The 21,002-nt window shown below is 41.4% G+C and overlaps 1 pseudogene; it reads right to left on the bottom strand.

Annotated features, from left to right (window-relative positions):
- Window positions 1–1,473: 1,473 nt before the first annotated feature.
- On the bottom strand, window positions 1,474–2,426 carry LOC119536499 (annotated as a pseudogene).
- Window positions 2,427–21,002: the final 18,576 nt, after the last annotated feature.

The following is a 21,002-nucleotide window of genomic DNA, read 5'->3' as shown; positions in this document are numbered from 1 at the left end:
CATTATTAGACAAAAATAACCATTTTGAGAAAAGTCAAAGCCAGAGGCCTTCTATTGCTGCCATCAAGAAATTTATCTTACTTTTCATTTCAAATGATGTAGACATAATAGGCTGATTAACCAAAAATAAATCTGAGCCGATCCTGCATATTGATTAATTACAAAGTATGTTGTATAAGCAGACTCATAGACTCATATTTGAAAAAAGGCACTGATGAGGAAAGATTGGGATTTCAAGGCTTAGAGTGGAAACATTTGAGCAATTTCAGAGGCACTGAGACTCTTTGTAACCAGAATTGAGTTGAATTCTAACACATCTCTGGAAAGAGTATGAAAGCTAATACAGATGCAAAGGGCTTACATGAAAATGCACCCTCACATGCACATGCACACAGGGACACTGCAAAATTTATTCCAATAGAGGAGAGAAAAATCAGGATCCTTGTAACAACCCATTGTAGCTACAGTTCTTCCTAAATCTCATTCAGAGGCACTGAGATTCCTTGTAACCAGAAATGAGTTGAATTCTAGCACATCTCTGGAAAGAGTAGGAAAGCTAAAACAGATGGAAAAGGCTTACATGAAAATGCACCCTCATGCACACATGCACACAGGGACACTGCAAAATTTATTCCAATACAGGAGAGGAAAATCAGGATCCTTGTAACAACCCCATTGTAGCTACAGTTCTTCTTAAATCTTATTCAGCAAAACCAACTCTTCTTACTATCTTTTTTGGTCTATAGCTTCCCATCTTAGTTTCCTAGTTCCTAAAACAAATACTACACAATGAGTTGATTCAAAGAACAGGAATTTGTTAGTAGATAAGTTTTGAGGCTAGGATTAGTCCAAAATCACAGTCCTAGCAAGGTGATGCTTTCTCCTTGAAGACTGTGGTATTCTGAGGCTGAATGCCAACAATCCCGGGTCCTCATCTTTTCTGTCCCATGGCAGTGCACATGGTGATTTTTTTTCCTTTGTCTTTTGAGTCCCATTTACTTTGGCTTTTTCCTGTGCTTTCTCTCTCTGTGCCTGCATTTCATTTTGCTTGCAAAAGACCCTAGTAGTTTGGATTAAAGCCCAAATTGATTCAGTTGTGTTATATGTTAACTGAAGTAACATCTTCAAGAGATCCTATTTACAATGGGTCCAGACCCACCAGAATGCAGACAAACACCAAGAACATGTCCAAACTGGGGTACACAATTCAAAACACCACACACCCCAAGACATTCTATTATACTTTAATGTTAATTATTATGTTCATAATCCATCTCTCACCCACAAGGAAGGCAATTTTCTTACTGTTGTGTTCATAATTTATTTACAGTATTTAGAAGAGTGAATGGTACATAACAGATACCTATCAATATATGTTGAACTTATTTGAACTGCCTACCCTCTCTGTGGGTACACAAAACAAGACTCAAAGCCTGTAATCTAATTTAGAGAAATTATGGTATACACTGAACTTTAAGAAAATATATTATATAATTTTTTGCAACCATTGTATAGGGCATATTTTACATCTTTGTTTCTCAAGCTGTAGATCAAGGGACTCAACATGGGGATAACCAGTGTGTAAAATATGGAAGCCACTTTATCAGTGTCAAATGAATGACTGGACTGGGGCTGTACATACATAAAAATTAAAGTGCCATAGAACACTACTACTACTGTCAGGTGAGATCCTCATGTGGAGAAGGCCTTGTGTCTGCCCTCAGCAGACTGCATCCTGAGAATGGCTGCAAGAATGAGCAGATAAGACACAAGAACTATTAAAAAGGATGAAATCAAATCAAAAGCTGCTAAGATGAGAATTATCAGTTCAATCTCTTGTGTGTTTGAGCAGAGCAGAGTTAACAATGGCAGGCTGTCACAGAAGAAATGACTCACAACATTGTAGCCACAGAAAGATACATTAAAAATCTTGATGGTGACCAGAAGGGAAACAAATGTGCTGTAGAGATAGGGGATTGCCACCAGCACATGGCATAACCTTTGTGACATGATGGCTGAGTAGAGCAGGGGGTTACAGATGGCCACATAGCAGTCATAGGACATTGCTGATAGAATGAAAATTTCACTAATAATGAACACAAGAAAGAAAGCTAACTGTATGGCACAAAAATAATAGGAAATTGTGTTTTTATCTGCTACAAAATTTACTAACATTTTAGGTCCCACAGTCATTGAATAACCAAGGTCAGTGAGAGCCAGGTGTCTGAGGAAAAAGTACATGGATGTTTGTAGCCTGGAGTCCATCTTGGTGATGATGATCATGCCCAAGTTGCCCACCATGGAGATCAAGCAGATGATGAGGAACAGCCCAAAGAGTGGAGCCTGCAGCTCAGAGTGGTCCGTGATCCCAGTCAAAATGAATTCATTCAATATTGTTAGATTCTGTTTGTCCATCCAGGTTTATCAGGAAACCAACTCTAGACAGGGGCAAAAGCATTGTCAATTGCATCCATATAGTGTATTGGGCACTTTCGTTATAACTGATATATGGGTTTCTAAGAAATCAGATATACATTGTCATGAAAGAACCTTGGATAATATGAGGAAATTTGAGAAAATTGCAAGAAAGTAAGGTCACTGGCATTGCCTTTATATAGTGAAGACTCATAAAATATGCCTTTGATAAAAAGATCCTTCTTTTAAAGGAAAAATAGTATAAAATCACTATATTACACAACATAGAGGCAAACTAAAATACACTGAAAATGAGGTATTCATGGATTCCTGGATATTATTTTTAATTCATTTGAAAATTAATGCCAGAAGCATTCCTTTGTGTAAGTATATGATGCAAATAAACACAAGCACAATCAAAGAAAATGTATATGCATATCCCTAATAAACCTGAGATTGAAAAAAAAAAATACCAGAGTGAGATAAGGATGACAGGTTATGGTAAAAGAATGTTTAAAAATTTGTGACTACTGATGCTTACTTTGATAAAAACAAAAACAAAGAGGAATGATCTTGATAACAATGAAAATAGCAGTGCCAGAAGTCTCTGAGTATATTCTAAGCATGTAAATAAAAGTGATTATAAGAAATGTGCATTTATGTCATATGAAACTGTGCTGATTAGGTTGTGAATTTCCGATATCTTACCCTGTCCTGTGCAAACAATTTTCTTATGTCAGATCTACTGAACTGAGAATCTGTAAACATTACAATGAGAAATAATATTTTCAGTGAATGAAATAAAAAGCAATAAAAAATCTTGCATAATTGCAATGATATAAGGCCAAAGAAAAAATACTGTGTTAAGTACAAATTTCCTGTAATGTGAGGAAGAATAAAAAGGATTCCGCCTACCAAATTTGGAGTTCTATGAAGAAAACAAACTGCTTTATCATAGTTTTCTTTCTTTGTTGAATTTCCAATTCTTAATTTTAGTGCACATTTATACATTTATTTAAATATGCATGAAATATTAGATTTTTTTGAGAAGGAAAGAACAGATATTAAATGACAAAGAATTTGGAAAGACATCAAAATTAAAGACTGAATGTTGGTGGCCTCATAATTCTGTGATAATTTTTTATTCCTTTCTCTTTAGTTAGGTTTCATTTAATCTCAATTTTGACTTCCATTATTCATATAAATTTTTAATAAATCATAGATATATATAGACAGTACAATTTTTAATGTTTCAAAGATGCTTAGGAGATTTTAGCCTGCTGACCATGAGAATATAATTGAAAAATTAGCATGGAAAGAAAAAGGGAGAGGTCCTATTTTGCTCAGACACTTGTGTAGTAGAACAAACACAGCAATGAATCAGAATTCCTAATATGTTTTGGCTTTGTCATTGAATAATAGTGGGACATTGCAAATGTCACTGAAATATTGTGGATATTGGTAAAATATTGCACTATGAGAAATTATCTACTTACCTGTAATGAAGACTCTATCTTGACTTCTTCATTTGCTTCTTAACCTGACAGAGTGAGATTAATATATGGATATTTTTCACCTTGAGACACTCCCTGAGGAGACACTAGGCAATTTGTTGATTATCCCTGAAGCATTTGAAAACAACAAAATGTCTGGATGATATCGATTAATTCCCCAGGACAATTGGAATTTACCAGGAGCAAATATTTATTTTATTTTATTTATTTATTTATTTATTCATTCATTCATTTATTTCATACATTCCTATTTTTTAACTTTTGATTAACTTTACATTTTAACACCCTGAGATCTGGATTAAAATATTGTATCTGTAAGACAGGTCTTTGAATATTCCAGCTTTCCTCAAACAGATGACAAAATGGAGAAGTTTTAAATACTGCTCTGTTGAGTTATTTGAAACATTTAAATGAAATAAAATAATAAAAAAGTGTATATATGAGATGTTGTCTTTCACATTTTAAATTTGTTTTCTTAGGGCAGCTTGGTTTGGTTGCTTTGTTTTTGTTGTTCTCTTTTTAACCTCATGGACAGAAATTTGTTACTCTTACTTTTCATTTTATAGTGAACTTCCAGCATCTGTCTCCTTAAGACTTCATTTTTGTTATATTTTCTTTCTTACACTTCAAAATTCATTTCTTCAACTTGCTGTCCTTTCCAATTGTGCGGTCAGCTTCCCTGTGATTGTGATGCCCACCCAGCCTAAGAAAGTCATCATGATCTTGTCACAACTTCTCACCCTGTTGGTAAGCCTCTAATAAAACTTCATGTATCAGACAATGTCCATGTCTTCTTTGGCCTCTGGACTGGCAAAACCCTCATGGGCCACAGCAATTGGTGAACACAGCCAGGAGAATCAAATAACCAACAGCCCTGAGACTAAAGAAATAAAAGGACTTGAGAACATGAACTTGGGGAAGGGAAAGGAGAAGTCCTTGGACAAGGGGTTGGGGTGGCCCATGGCATCTATGTAGGGAGGAGTGCCCACCCTCCCAGAGGAATGGATGTCTATGTGGAGAGGGGTGGCTACCCTCCTAGGTGAGTGGAACCTGTTAAGGAAGTATGGAAATGTTTGTAACTCTCTGGCTGGACTAGTAGCCATCCTGCAGCAGGCCGCAGGAGCATTGACCCATGGAGGGATACCAGGGTGGCCTGGAACTTCAATGTGGGGAGGAGTGGCTACCCTCCTGGATGGATGGCACCTGCCAAGGGAGTATGAAGGTGCTTGTACCTCTCCAGTAGGATTAGTAGCCAGACTGCAGCTGTGGTGGGCTGGCCATTGGTAAGAGGCTGTATGTGCCATTACTAAGGAAGCTTTAGCAGCAAAGGCAGCTGTAAGCTACCTAGGAGATAAATTAAAGCTAGGAAAAGATATGAGACTAGCACAAGCAGAATTGAAAGATGCTCTGGATACAATTTAGAAATACTGGCAGACCAGTACACTAGAGTAAGAGGGCATAAGCTGCCCAAAGGGAAAGTTAGGTATATCTCAGCTCCCTAACTGGGGCCTTAAATTGTGGGACCCTGTTGATTCCTCATCAAAATTTGATGAGCCCGTCTGGGAAATTTATACTAAGTAAAGTAAGCATGCTCAACCTCTGGTCCAACAAAGGGTTAAAACAGAGGCGGTTCAACACCCTGATCTCCCAAGGAGGGAAGAGGGTGGGGCAGTAGCAGCAGCTTCTAATCAAAAGGTGCTTATTTTGTCCTGGAAGTTTTCCCTGGCAAAATTAAGAGATATTAGTAACTAATATTGACAAAAACCTAGAAGGCAATTAGCGAACTTGTTGCTAAAGCTATGAGAGAGTGGAGCAGACAGCACCTTGCTTACAGGACATAAAATAATAATCAATCACCACTCACCTTTCCCTGTGGCAGCCTTTACACACTGAGAACTAACATCAGAACCCATTCACTTTTTAATTGGCTGGTAAACAATGCAAAGTAGTGTGGCTGCCAGAAGGGGACTTACCCCATAAACTGTGGAGTAAATTTACATAAGGAGCAAAGGTTTGTTAAGCTAGGTGCTAAAACCTTGGAAGAAAGGGCTGCTCAAACACACAATTTGTGCAGAGCTCCCTGCCCTGCTGGTAAAGAAATCTAATGGCTCTTGGAGAATTGCTATTGATTACAGAGAAATCAGGTAACTCCTCCTTTGTTTGCAGCTGTGCCAAACTTCACCACATTTCCCCAAGATATTAGCACGAAGTTAGGCCTATTTCATTTTGTGTTAGATCTTGCTAATAATGCCTTCTTCAGTATTCCTCTAGATTCTTTCACTCAACCCTGCCACACTGGGGTTGTAGAGAGGTGAAATGCTGCCTTGTTGCAAAATATGTGTACTCAGTTAAGCCAATTTTACTTTGTGAAACCTTGCTAAATATGCTACCATATTTTTAGATTCTGCCAGTTAAACTGTATTAGGCCTCACATGGGGAAAACAACAATGGACATTTGCTATACTTCCACAAGGATGCCTTCAAAGTGGAAACTTTCAGAAGAGCCTGACTATTCTGTTAATTTCTTGGGAATTGTCTGGTTGGGTAAAACTAAGACTATTCCTTCAGTTGTTAAAATACAAAGTTAGTCCACATTGCTTACTTCTGAACAGTCAATAGCTTTTCTTGGCTTATTAAGTTATTGGAAAGTGTTTATACTCTAGTGCAAATTTTAACATCTTTGTACACTGTATTAGAAAAGGAAAAACATGAAAATGGGATTTCCCACAGCAGGCTGTGTTAAAAAGGCTAAGTGAACTGTTGCATAAGCAAAGGCTTTACGGGGGAGTGGACCCCAATATACCCTGTGAATAGGATATGGCCAGTGCTGATATTGGTCTTTGGGTGGGGTTTGTGCAAAGGCTAAATGTGTACCTATTAGATTCTGGTCTTAACTATGGAAGGACGCAGAACTCAGATATAGCCCTTTAAAAGAGCATTTATGCACAGCTTATAATGCTCTGTTACAAGTTAAAGGTCTCACTCAAAGTTGTCCAGTGACCTTACAGAAGACCATACCCATACAGGTATGTGGATATGGGATTCTGTAAAGAAATCCCATTTAGGGAGTGCTCAGGTGAGCACACTGACAAAATGGAGAGTCTACCTTCTATGATGTGGCATTTTCAACAACAGCTCTTTAAGTGCAGAGGTGTGTTACGGTGCCTGCAAGTTAAATTTTGAGACAGCCAATTAGAATTTTAAAAAGCCTTTATTAGCTGGCTGGCGACTGCTCACTGCTACCCATGCAGGTAATTCAGTGAGCAGCCCTGACCTGTGTGTGCTGGTGCCTTATATAGAAAGAAACCATATCCTGGAAATGTAAGCAAGCAATTTTAACAGAAGCAGAGTTGGCAGTTAGCTCTTGGTTACAAAAAACAATTTCACAAAGAGTTTCACTTGGAATTGGTGCAGTTATTGATTGTTAAAGGGTAATGCTTGGCTGATGCATGCAACCGTAGTTTCACCTCCCCTAAATGGTAAAGTTTCGTTTCCTTTAACTGGTGCAGTCTCACTCCCTCCTCCTCATGGCCTAATGCCATTTACACAACATTTTTGCTTTGCAGATGTCATAGGATTAAGGGGAAAGGGGGCCCAACTTCATTCCCCACTGGTTTTTAGGGAGAATCAAATCATTGTTTCTTCTGAGGATAGGTGTTGATATTGAGACTGCAAAACCATGAGTTTTACACTTTGAATGCATCACTGGATGAACTGAATTAAACACCTTATAACACAAGGACCTATGATCAGGGCTAATATGAGAAGGACCATGGGTCTAGTGATTGCTGACACTAGGGTAGTTAACCATGGGGACCAAGAAAATAAATTTTCAAACAAGTTTGCCTCCTTTTTCCTTTGCTCTTCCCTATCTTGTAGTCTTTTTCAGAGTTGGCTCAAATTTCCTTTAATTACACCTGAGTCATTAGTATAGAAGCAACATGCTTTGCCTAGGGCTAAACAGAGCCCTCTCTGCTTCAGGAATAGAAGTTCGAGTCCCCATCAGTTTTGGAGCACTACTTCAGCTAAAGAACTTAGGGACTCTTCAAATTTAGTGACGCTCTCCTCCAGGGTTTTTAGATCTTGATCAATTTGGGCACTAAGGCTTTTGAAATTTTGGTCTCCTGTGACTAGTGCTGTGGCTCCTACTGCGGTTGCTCCGGCTACACCAATCCTGAGGAGCACTGGCACTAATACGGGCACTCCTCACTTGACCCATTTTAAGTTAGTTAATCCAAGGTGTTCCCTACCCCCTTTGCCAGAATAGTAATATACCTGGGGGAGGACATGGGCGAGAATGCATAGTCCTGGGGCTCTGGGTTGCATAAGAGCCAGGGGGGTATAAGCACAGAGTTAGCCCTGTTGTGCAGGCAAACCATGTTCCCTTGGGTGCTACAAAATAATATCTGTGATGCTTCACAGAGCTGTTGCTAAAGGTGGTCTCGGAGGCACAAGAGTTAATGTAAGGGGAGGTTGACAAAAGGAATTGAGGGGATAGAAAACATGTTCCTTGTCCTTGAAAGTCACCTAAAGTGAGCTTAGGGGTAGTGCCCCAGGGACAATAGTGTGAGTTTTGGTGATCATCTGACAGGGAAATATTTTGGATATCATCCTTTGCTGTTCCTATACTTTGGTTAGCTCCTAGGCCTGCATAGTAGGGTGGTTCGGGGTTTAGGCATAACCAGCAGTCTTTAGTTAAGTTGGGGGAAGTCTGATTTAGGAACTTGAACATAAGTTTAAGTGCATGGAGTATGGACTTTTGGCAGGAGCTTGGGGGTGAAGGAAGGGGGGTTGCCTTAGGTGGTAAGGGACGGCTCATGGTATAGGAAAGATGGGGAGGTGGGGAAGGAGTTGCTATGGGTATTTTGATTGTGATGGGAACCAGGGGGCCTATTGGATTTAGAGGCTTTGGGATTGCCTTTTTCTGAATAGTAAATAGCACTCCAGGATCATATCCTGATACATATAAGTGCAATCATCATTTTTTTCCTCCTAACCACTGGAAGTCCTCCCAAAACTGCTGTGGTTCAAAAGTAACAGGGTTACAATCTCCAATTACACAGTTCTTAGTAGGAGCTTCTGGTCTTTTATCCCTCATGACCCTTAACAGATGGTCTACATTTTTCCGTGGGGCTATGGTTTCACAACCCCAACTGTAACAGAAGCAATCGTCCTCTCCCCCACATGCTGAGGCACTTTCCTGCAGACAGATATAATGTTGACTATGCCACAGCCCTTGTTCTTGGGGTAATGCACCACAATCGTAAGCTGTCACCCTTGCTCTTCCCCGTTTTGCCTTCACTGGCAAATTCCAGGTCTCCCCAAAGAGTTTACATAGGTCAAAAACAAATTTAGGGCTGCCAGGGTTGCTAATTTGGCTGACCACTGTTCCATCAATGGTGCGAGTTAACTGCCACATATAATTAGTGGCTTGAAGAGGGTTCTTGGCAGTTAGTACTGTTACTAGAGTCAGCATAATGGTGTACATCGCTGCAGCTGAAGTTTTAGGTGATCTGATGTTTTCTGTACAAACCATTCTGTGCTCTGGTCAGAGTCCGCCCTCTTAATTTGTGAGTGATGTATCCAAAATCTTTTACCTGCAACCTTCATGGCAGTTGGTGTGCTTAGGATCACCTGATAAGGTCCTGCCCAGTGTGCTTCAAGGGAGGAGGGGTCTCTTTTCTTGATCCACACGAAGTCCCCAAGTTCAGTGGTAGGGGTTTCTTCTTTCATGGCATCAGGTTTCGAGTGGTGGGCGCAGATGGTGTGGTGGATGTTTTGGGAGTTGTAGTGTAAGGCCTGTAGGGACTTGAGAAGTTCAGAGTTAGACAGGGAAGCGAGCTGCTCTTCCCCTAACTTGGGGAGGAGTGGCGGTGGCCTGCCAAACATGGCTTCATATGGAGTAATACCTTTTACATAAGGGGTGCACCTAGCTTTGAGCAAAGCAAATGGAAGGAGGCTCACCCAGTTTCCTCCAGTCTCCAATTTAAGTTTGGTGAGGGTTTCCTTAAGTGTCCGATTCATCCTTTCAACCTGCCCTGAGATTTGCGGTGTATAGATGCAGTGTAGTTTCCATTTGATTCCTAATGCTTTTACCAAATTCTGGGTAACTTGGGCTATAAAAGCTGGACCATTGTCAGACCCCATTGCTACTGGTAGGCCAAACCGAGGGATAATTTCAGCTAATAATTTTTTAGCTACTACCTGGGCTGACTCCAACCGAGTTGGGTAGGCCTCAACCCATCCTGAGAAGGTGTCCACCAGCACAAGTAAGTACTTGTATCCCCCTGGTCCAGGAGGCAGTTCTGTGAAGTCTATTTCCCATGGCTCTCCTGGGAGCTGACTCTTAGGCGGTGACCAGGAGTAGCAGGGGTACTTACATGACTTGGGTTGACTTGGGCACAGATGTGACATCTTCTGCTTACCTCTTTTGCTACCTGAAAAAGCTTAGGTATGTAAAAGTCAGTTCTTAGCAAAATTCAGCTAATTTTGTCCCCCCAGGTGTGTACTCTGATGTGTTTGTAAAATTAAGTCTTTTCCCAGTGCCTCTGGTAGGAGGATTCTAGAGTCGGGGAGGACTTTCCACCCCTTTGAATCATCTCTAGCTTGGAGCACTTGACTTAGACAAATGTCAGAGTCTGAATATGTTGGGGCAGTTTTTAGTACCCAGGGTGGTAGGAGGGGCAAGACTTGAAGGGGCCCCATTGGTTTTAGGGCCACTTCTTTGGCCGTCTGGTTGGCAAAAGCATTTCCCTTTGCTTCTGGTGTATTTGAAGTATGATGTCCTTTGCAATGTATTATGGCTACTGCTCTGGGAAGACAAAGGGCTGTTAAAAGCTCTAGTATTTCTGAGGCATTTTTAATGTCCTTTCCCCTGCTGGTTAGGAGGCTGCATTCCTGATAGTTGGCCCCATGCACGTGTGTGGTGGCAAATGCGTATCAGCTGTCTGTGTAGATGTTCACTGCTTTTTCCTTGGCCCATCGGAGAGCTTGGGTGAGAGTTATTAGCTCAGCTTTTTGTGCAGATGTCCCATGGTTTAGGGCTTGGGCCCATATTACCTTAGAGGCCATTACTACTGTTGCTCCCATGACTTGAGTCCCGTCTTGAATGAAACTGCTCCCGTCAGTATAGAGAGTTTCATCTGGGTTTTGGAGCAGCAGATCGGTCAGGTCTTCACACAGTTTGGTGGTTGCTGCTAAGGTTTTGACACATTCATGAATGGGTTGGCTGGGATTATTTTCTGGCAGCAAAGTAGCTGGGTTTAAAGCTGAGGTTTGAAGAAACTTTATTCTGAATGTATCTAGAAGAAGAACTTGGTATTGAGTAATTCTTGCTTTAGAGACCCATCTGTCCGGGGGGCTTTTGAGGAGGTTTTCTACTGCATGGGGGGTGATGATTTGCAGTTCTTGCCCAAAGGTGAGTTCAGAGGCTTCCTTAACTAGCAAGGTGGTGGCAGCAATGGCCCAGAGGCAGTTAGGCCAACCTGCCACAACGGGATCAAGGCACTTTGAAAGATAAGCCACGATCCTTTTCCATGGCCCTAAGCACTGTGTTAGCAATCCCTTCGCTATCCCTTGCACCTTGGCTACATGCAGCTGAAATGCTTTTCTGAGATCTGGGAGTGCTAAGGCTGGGGCTTGGGTAAGTGCCTTTTTTAGAGCCTGGAAATCTCCCTCCTCCTTGTCAGTCCAAGTTAGCTCTATGTCCTTTCCCCCGGTGCTAGCATAAAGGGGGCGGGCTATTTCGGCAAACCCAAGGATCCACAGCCGGCAATATCTGACTGTTCCTAAAAATTCCCGGACTTGCCATTTTGTTCGGGGTGTCGGAATTTGGAGGATGGCTTGGATGCATTTGTTAGACGGTGCTCTCTTCCCTTCAGTTATATTGTACCCAAGATAAGAGGCTTGGGGAATGCATAGCTGTGCTTTCTTTGCTGATACCCAGTATCCTAGCTGCCTGAGAGCTTTTAATAATTCCTTTGTAGCCTTCTGGCACTCCTTGGGGGATTCTGCTGCAAGGAGGATGTCATCTATGTATTGGAGGACAGTAACCTCAGGTTGTCCTTTCCAGAATTCTAGTAAGTCCTGGCTAAGGGCTTCAACAAAGAGAGTAGGAGAGTTTTTAAAACCTTGGGGCAGTCTAGTCCAGGTTAATTGCCCCAAATCCCCTACTTCAGTGTCTGTCCACTCAAAGGCAAAAAGAGGCTGGCTGACCGGAGCCAGGGGTAGTGAAAAGAAGGCATCCTTTAAATCTATTACAGTGTACACTTTCCGATTGGGCGGAAGCAAGCTAAGCAGGGTATATGGGTTAGGGACTGTTGGGTGGATCATCTCAACCCTCTTGTTGACCTCTCGTAGGTCTTGTACTGGCCTGAAGTCCTTGGTCCCTGGTTCCTGGACAGGTAGGAGCAGGGTGTTCCAAGGGGATTTGCAGGGTACAAGGATCCCTGCTTCCCTTAGTCTCTTAATGTGGACAGCTATTCTTTTTTAGCTCAGTAACTTATTGGATATTGCTGAATCTGGACAGGTGTGGCATGGCTTAGAAGCTGGACTACTATTGGGGGCTGGTGGCCAGCCAGTCCCAGGGGATAAGTTTCTGTCCATACTTCCAGAATTTCTTTCTGCTATTTTATTAGGAGCTCAGTCTCTTGTTTATGAGTATCTTCCCCGGTTAGGAGGAGGTACTCTTCAGACAGGGGGCAGGTAATTAAGATGGAACTTGGCTGTCTGGGAAAATTTACTTCCGGCCCTTTGTCTTGGAAGGAGATGGTTGCTCTTAGCTTGTGGAGCAAGTCATGGCCAACTAGAGGGTAAGGGCACTCAGGCATAACTAAGAAGGAGTGAGTAACAGTTCCTTCCCCTAAGTTACTTATCTGGACCTGTGTCCATGGATAGGACTTGATTCCTCCAGTGGCCCCCTGAATTGGGGTCTGTTTTTGCTATAGAGGGCCTTCTGCTTCCTGGAGCAAAGAGAAAGTTGCCCAGTGTCCGCTAAAAAGTCAATGTCTCAGCCCCCTACTTTAAGAGTGACCCTGTGCTCCTGGGGGCTAGAGGAAGAGCCCTGGACCCATCAGTCTTCCTTCTCTGGAAGGACCTTTGATGGTCCTCAACAGGATTTTTTCAGGCACTCGTTTTTCCAGTGCCCCTGCTCCTTACAGAAAGCACATTGGTTTTGGCCTAGAGAGGGTCCTTTTCGCCCTCCTCTCCCACCGGATGGTTTATTTACTCCCCCTGACTTTTCTCCAAGCTTCTCACCCCCTCCTAGGTTTTTATTCTGCATCTGGTCCTCACTCATGGCAAGTAGGACTTTTGCCATTTTTTTGTTTAAGTCTTCTGAACTTTCGCTATTATTGAAGACTCATTGAGCAACTTCCACCAACTCTCTCAGTACTTTTCCCTCAAAGCCTTCTAACTTCTATAACTTTTTCCTTATATCTGGGGCTGACTGGGCAATGAAGGTAATATTAATTGCCTGCCTGTTTTCTGGCGCCTCCGGATCTATAGGGGTATATAACCGGTAAGCCTCCTGGAGGTGCTCTAGAAAAGTGGTGGGGGACTCAGTGGCCCCCTGAGTCACCTGTTACCTTGGACATATTTGTAGGCCTCCACACTTCTGCTCAGAGAGCCCCCATTAGAGTCTGGTGGTACCGTTCGAGAACCTCCTTACCTTGATCAGTGTTAGGGTCCCACCGGGGTCGGGTGAAGGGAAAAACAGCCTTAAGGTGGTCAACTTTCATGGTTGGCAGACCGTCTGGCCCCATGACTAATTTTCATCCCTGGGCACGGATTCTCTCTCTCTCTCCTCTGATGTGAAGAGGGTCTGCAGAAGTTGTTGACAGTCATCCCATGTGGGCTGATGAGTAAAGAAAATGGACTCTAACAGAGAAATTAGTCCTTGGGGGTTTTGAGAGAAAGAAGGGTTTTGATTTTTCCAGTTGTACAGGTTGCTGGTGGAAAAAGGAACATAAACCATAAAGGGCTTTGGATCTTCAGGGGGGACCATGAATGACTTGCTTCAGGGGTAATTGGGTGGGGACAAGGACCTGACCATGCGGTCCATACGAACTTCCAGAATGGGTATGGGGGGAGCTGGAGAAAGTTGGGGGCATAGTGGAATCTGGAGTGGGAACAGGGGATCCCTCTGTTTTTTGAGTTAGAGGGCCCTGAACTGGAAGCAACAGGTCCCGGGCTGAGAACGGAGGGTTCTGGACTGGGAGGAGAGGGCCTTGGGCTGGGGGCAGAAGGTCCTGAGCTAGGGAGAAGGGCAAGGGGCCCTGCAGAATAAGGTGGGGGCCATGTTAAGGGGGGACTATTCTGTAGGGGGTCGAGGACTGGGGGCCTTTTGGGTGGCCCCTTTAGAACGAGCACATCTCACTCTTTGGATGGTTTAGGTGGTGAGCAATTTTTAAGCCACATGGGGCAGTCAGTGAGGACATCGATCCAGGTTTCAATGTAGGGAATCTGATCCGGATGCCCTCGTTTCCCACAAATGACTTTTTGAAACTTAAAAGCAATTGGCAAATTTAGAGTGCCCTTGGGGGGCCAATTAGAGTCTGGAAAAGTTGGCCATTCAAGTTCGCAAAGGGCCCGAAGAGTTTCTGGGTTGACTGTAGCCCCCCACCCTGCGGCTCGTTGGCGGAAGTCCTGAAAATTTTTCAAGAAACACTGCAATGGAGAGCAAGGAGAAGCAGATGGAGACTGACCCATTGTGGGACTGACAGTTGACAAAACAGAAACAGAACAGAACAAAAACACTAACAACAAAACACAAAACAGAGACTAGGTCTGAGCTAAGAGACCAATTCCGAACCTGAACCAGAACCTGAACCTGAAGCCACCGGCCACCGTCATGGTCTGAGGCCGGGTCTCAGAGTTATGGCTGCATCCAGCCCTCCTAAAGACCCTAAAGGGGTACCCCACCAGACCAGATTAGAGATCTCTTACCATTGTGGGCCCACATCCAGATGGCCCCAGAGGCAGATTTTTGAATTTTGAGGCTTGACCACTAGGTTCTCTGCCAGGGCTGAGGAATGTCTCTCAGTGCACGCCCCCTGGGGAAAACCGGTAGTCAGACCTTATCTTGACTGATGAGCCTCCGCAAACACCGAGGATATCTCGCTGGGGCCTCCAAATGTTACAGTGCCCGTGAGTTATAGTTCAAGACAGCCAATTAGAATTTTAAAAAGCCTTTATTAGCCGGCTGGTGACTGCTCACTGCTACTCCATGCAGGGAATTCAGTGTGCAGCCCTGACCTGTGTGTGCTGGTGCCTTATATAGACAGAAACCATATCCTGGGAACACAAGCAAGTTATTTTAACAGAAGCAGAGTTGGCAGTTAGCTCTTGGTTACAAAAAACAATTTCACAAAGAGTTTCACTTGGAACTGGTGCAGTTATTGATTGTGAAAGGGTTACGCTTGGCTGATGCATGCAACTGCAGTTTCACCTCCCCTAAATGGTAAAGTTTCACTTCCTTTAACTGGTACAGTCTCACTCCCTCTTTCTCATGGTCTAATGCCATTTACACAACATTTTTGCTTTGCAGATGTTATAGGATTAAGGGGAAAGGGGGCCCCACTTCAAGGTGCATGAAATTTTAGGACTGGTATCATATGTGGAAAAGTGGCATGCCCTGCTTCCTATCAATCCTCCTGAGGTGGCTCCTCCCATGTCTACCATTGACAGACAAGGAAATATACTTGACTGTTCATGGATTGGCACATGGACAGCCTGACACCAGACCAGTACTGATGCCATCTGGTGGTAAGGCATCTGAACTACCTGTCACAAATGTAAGGTAACCATTTTTCATGTCTCTACCCACAAAACCAATTCATTGCCAGGTAACATAGAAGAGGTTGCCCTAGAAAACTTCTGCAGCCTAAAACCAATGATGCATGAAGTGGCTGAATGGCTGCACTGGAAAACCAGACACCAAGGACAGCAGATCCCTGTCACCTGGTGGCAAGTAGACTATATTGGTCCCCTTCCTCCGTCCAAAGGGGCCAAATATGCCTTCATCACTGTGGATATGGCTACAGGACTGCTGCTGGCCTTCCCAGTGGGCAAGGCCAACCAATGAGCTAACATACATAGCTTAGAAAAATTAAGTGCCTTTTTTGGGGGTCCCCACACATGTGGACAGTGATAGGGGGACCCCCTTCATCAGGCAATTAACCCAGGCATGGGCTGTGGAACATGATGTCCTTCAGACTTTTCACTTGCCCTATAATCCTACAGCAGCTGGATTAGTAAAAAGAATGAATGGTCTTTTAGAGAAACACTTGAAGGATGATAGAAACTCAAATACATCAGCATTAATGTGACCCAAAGTGTTCAGTTTCCACTCCTGTGGACTTGGTAAGTGCAGGGCCATGCAGGCCTTACAAATTCAAATAAAGGGGCTAGCTGCCTTCAAGCACAATGGACAATGATAATGACTTTCTCTTGCCTAGAAATTTGGAAAAATAAGGTCAATTCATAAATGAACAAAAAACCAGTAAATAACCTGGAATGGTAGCGGGGAGACAAACATGACAGTACACTCAACTTCCACCGACATGAATTGGGAGGAATGCCTGAGATCACAGCATAAAATCTGTAAGTAAAATTGTGGACCCATGCTGAGAGCTGAGAACCTAGAGCCAGGAGCCCCTCCCTCACAGAAGCCATGCCGTGCACTTTCTCAGCCCAGCCCCAAGTGAGGTTTTAATAATAACTGCTTAATACAGGCAGCAAATCCTAAACAAGCAGACAGAGGCTTTTGGTGACAACTGACCTTGGGAGAATCAGGGGAAATATTCTGTCTCTTGCTCTCTCTCTGTAGAGAAAACCTCAGCTGCTCTCAGCCCACAAGGTGTTGCAGTAAAGACAGCCTCACACATTCTGCATTCTGAAATGAGCTGAGAGCCCCACAGCACAGCCAAGCAGCCCAGGGCTTCCTTAGAGGAATGGCACACACTGATGATGTAGCATGGCATCCCCCTCAGCTGAGGGAGGATCACAGCTGGGAGGGGGGATCTGCTCAGAGAACCCAGGGTCACTACACCAAGTCTTGTGGTTTAGGGGACATGGAGAGACAGCTGCCCTTCCTGGCCACCTGTGCACATGCCCCACATTCAGGGTGGGTGACTCCAGTGTCGTGCCCAGGCTGCGTTCTCCAATTGAACACACAAGAATCATTTCCCCTCACTATGAGAGAAGTGACTGGAGGGATATAGGTGGCTCACAGATGCCATCTGCTGGTTACTTAGAGAAAGTGTACATCACCAAACTGTGTCTCTGAAAAATTAGATCGATATCCTTTTTTTTTTTTTTGATACAACTTGAAAGAACCCTATCAAACAAAACAAATGCCAAGATGCCAAAAACAACAGGAAATCTTAATGCATATGATAAAACCAGATGATACAGAGAATCCAGCTCCAAACACACAAATCAAGATTTTGGAAGAAACGTTATACCTCACAAATTTAATTAAAGAACTACAATCAAAGAATGAAAACATGGCAAAGGATTTAAAGGACATCAAGAGGACCATGGCCCAGGATATAAGCACCATAAAAAAGACACTAGAAGATCATAAAGAAGACATTGCAAGAGTAAATAAAAAAATAAAAGATCTTATGGAAATAAAAGAAACTGTTGGCCAAATTAAAAAGACTCTGGATATTCACAATACAAGATTAGAGGAAGCTGAACAACATCTCAGTGTCCTAGAAATCCACAGAACAGAAAATGAAAGAACAAAAGAAAGAATGGTGAAAAAAATTGAAAAAAATCACGATGGATCCCAGGGATATGATAGATAAAATAAAACATCCAAACTTAAGACTCATTGGTGTCCCAGAAGGGGAAGAGAAGGGTAAAGGTCTAGAAAGGGTATTTGAAGAAATTGTTGGGGAAAACTTCCCCAACCTTCTACACAATATAAACACACAAAGCATAAATGCCCAGTGAACTCCAAATAGAAGAAATCCAAATAAACCCACCCCAAGACATATTCTGATCAGACTCTCAAATACTGAAGAGAAGGAGCAAGTTCTGAAAGCAGCAAGAGAAAAGCAATTCACCACATACAAAGGAAACAATATAAGACTAAGTAGTGACTACTCAGTGGCCAGTATGGAGGCAAGAAGGCAGTGGCATGACATATTTAAAATTGTGAGAGAGAAAAATTTCCAACCAAGAATACTTTATTGAGCAAAACTCTCCTTCAAATTTGAGGGAGAGCTTAAATTTTTCACAGACAAACAAATGCTGAGAGACTTTGCCAATAAAAGACCTGCCCTACTTCAGATTCTAAAGGAAGCCCTACCAACAGAGAGACAAAGAAAGGAGATAGAGATATAGAGAATTTTAACAGACATATATAGTACCTTACATCCCAAATCACCAGGACACTCATTTTTCTCTAGTGATAACAGATCTTTCTCCAGAAGAGACCATAAGCTGGGACATAAAAGAAGCCTCAAGAAATTAAAAAAAAAAAAAAAATGAATATACTCAAAGATCATTCTCCAAACACAATGGAATACAAATAGAAGTCAATAATTTTTGAACTATAACTCCACTATTTACTTCCTACATGATAAAAAATACACAAACTCTAAGGACAAATCAGTGAGTTTGAACTCAATGTAAAATAGGTAATTTTAGACAACTATATAAAGGTGGGGGAATGAAGGAGTATAGGAACACAGTTTATGTGCCATATTGAAGTGAAGGTGGCATCAAAAAAAACAAGATTGTTAGGGATTTAAGAGGTTAATTTTAAGCCCCACAGTAAACACAAAGAAATTATCAGAGAATATAACCATAGAGATGAAAAAGCAGAGTTTGGGTTAAGAGAAATGGGGGAAGGGGCAATGGGAAGTTAAGAAAGGAGTGTAGGGTTGCTGTTTGAGGTGAAGGGAAATTTCTAGCAATGGATGGTGGGAAAGAGCATAACATCATTCTAAATGTGATTAATCCCACTAATGGAAGGCTAGGGAGGGGGTGGAATGGGAAGATTTAGGCTGTATATATGTCTCCACAATTGAAAAAAGGAAAAAAAAAAAAAAAAAAGGACAGTTTAACTAGACGACAATTGAATGCTAAGCATGAGCTTGGATGGGATTGGAGGGTGGAGGACAGGTGGCTCGAAGGGACACAGTTGAGACATAAGGAAAAGGAAATATAGAATGCAAGCATTGTGTCATTGTTGAGTCTCTTATACTTCTTATCTGGGCTTAATGGAATTACATAAAACAATGTTCTTGTTCATGGGAAGTACATATGTGAATTATAGTGTATGTTCAAGGATGTGTGCAGCTAACTCTCATATGTTCAGAAGACAGAGAAATATGTGATGGATCATAGATAGGGAGGGAGGGAGGGAGGGAAAGAAATAGTGATGTGACAGCATGTTAAAGTTGGTGGATTGAGCTATTGGGGGAAGGGGTCAGGGTATGATGGAATTCTGTGTATGGGGCTAGTATTGTTTTTGCAACTATTCATATAACTTTGAATTTATTTCAAAATAAAAAGAAAAAGGCAAAAAAAAAACCTCTACATATCACAAAGATATGCACAGCTTTCACAAAGCAAAAGATTTTAATTGTGACAAAAAATAATGTATCAACAACTCCTATGGTTCATGAATTTTTGTCTTTTGTTTAAAAACAATTTGACTAACTCATGGTCATATAGATGCTGTCCTATGTTTTCTCTAGAAGTTTTATAGCATTAGGCTTATATGAATGTCTAAGAGTCATTTTGAGACAAGTTTTATATATGGTGCAAAGAGTGAATCAAGGTACCTATTTTACGGCAAAAGGCTGTTCAATTTTTTCAGCCCTATTTTTTTCAAAACACTATACTTCCCCAAGGATTTTGCTTGGCATTTTTGTTGAAAGTCAATTGACCATGTACCAGTGAATCTATTTTTGAACTCTATATTCTGTTCCATTGAACTAGGTATTTATCTTTTTCAGCAATACCATATTCTCTTGATTATTTTAGCTTTCTGATAATATCTGAAATTAGCTTATGTGTCTTCCAACTTTATTCATTTTCTAAATTGTAACTATCTTAGTTCTTTACCTTACATAATTAATTTCTTGTCAATTTCTGCAAAGTTTTGCTTAATTTTATTAAAGTTGCATTAAATTTAAAGAACAATTTTGGATTACATATAATTTGTGGGGTGACTGTTTCCAAGTGATCTGGCTACCAGTATCATCTTTATCTCTGTTTTTTAATTCACATTTGATGACAATTCCCTGTCTGCTAACTTAGATCCCTTGGGTATAAGCCAAAGGCATACAAGTAATTTTAATTTTTCTAGAGTTTTTTATATACATACACAGGTAGTAATATATAGAGTAGTAGATGAAATCCCCAAACAATGAAAAGACTTTTTTTGTACTCAAAATGTATTAACTTTAACTCTGCCATATCTCTAATATTCTAATGTTCTATCATATACCTAACTTAATGCAGGTATCTATATACTGCCTCATCTCTCTTCTTAATATTTCCTATCCATGATTTTACAGTATAATTTTATTTACTCATATCTCTTCTCTGAATCTCTAAATGTGTTTTCCATTAGAAATATAGCATTTTAAATTTTAAATGTGAAGTAAACAAATTTCTATTAAACAATTGTAAATTCTGCCACACATTTGTGCTTTCATACTATTTCATTATATTCACTTTTACTAGATTTTAAGAAAATTAAACAGGTTGTATTCCCAGGAAGAGGAAATTGGATTTCAGGAAATGTAAGTAATTAAGCAAATGTCACAGCTCATTAGTATCATACCTAGGATTATGTGCTGTGCAATTTAGATTTCTTTTCCAATCCTGTGTCATATATTTTTTCCATGATGGATTATTTTTATTAGAGGTGAAAATTCATGCAGGTATTTTTTCTTTATCATGTATTCCATTATTCCAAAAACATTCACATGTCCTCTACAGAAAAAAAAAGAAAAGAAAAGAAAAAGAAAAAGAAATCGACTTGTGTTTTTATGTCCCAGAAGAGTGTTACTATGTTTTCTTCTTGGAGCATCCCCTTTGAACTTTCAA

This window comes from Choloepus didactylus, chromosome 6 (genome assembly GCF_015220235.1).
Source record: "Choloepus didactylus isolate mChoDid1 chromosome 6, mChoDid1.pri, whole genome shotgun sequence".
Classification (NCBI taxonomy): Eukaryota; Metazoa; Chordata; class Mammalia; order Pilosa; family Megalonychidae; genus Choloepus; species Choloepus didactylus.
This window is presented reverse-complemented; position numbering and strand designations above follow the sequence as displayed.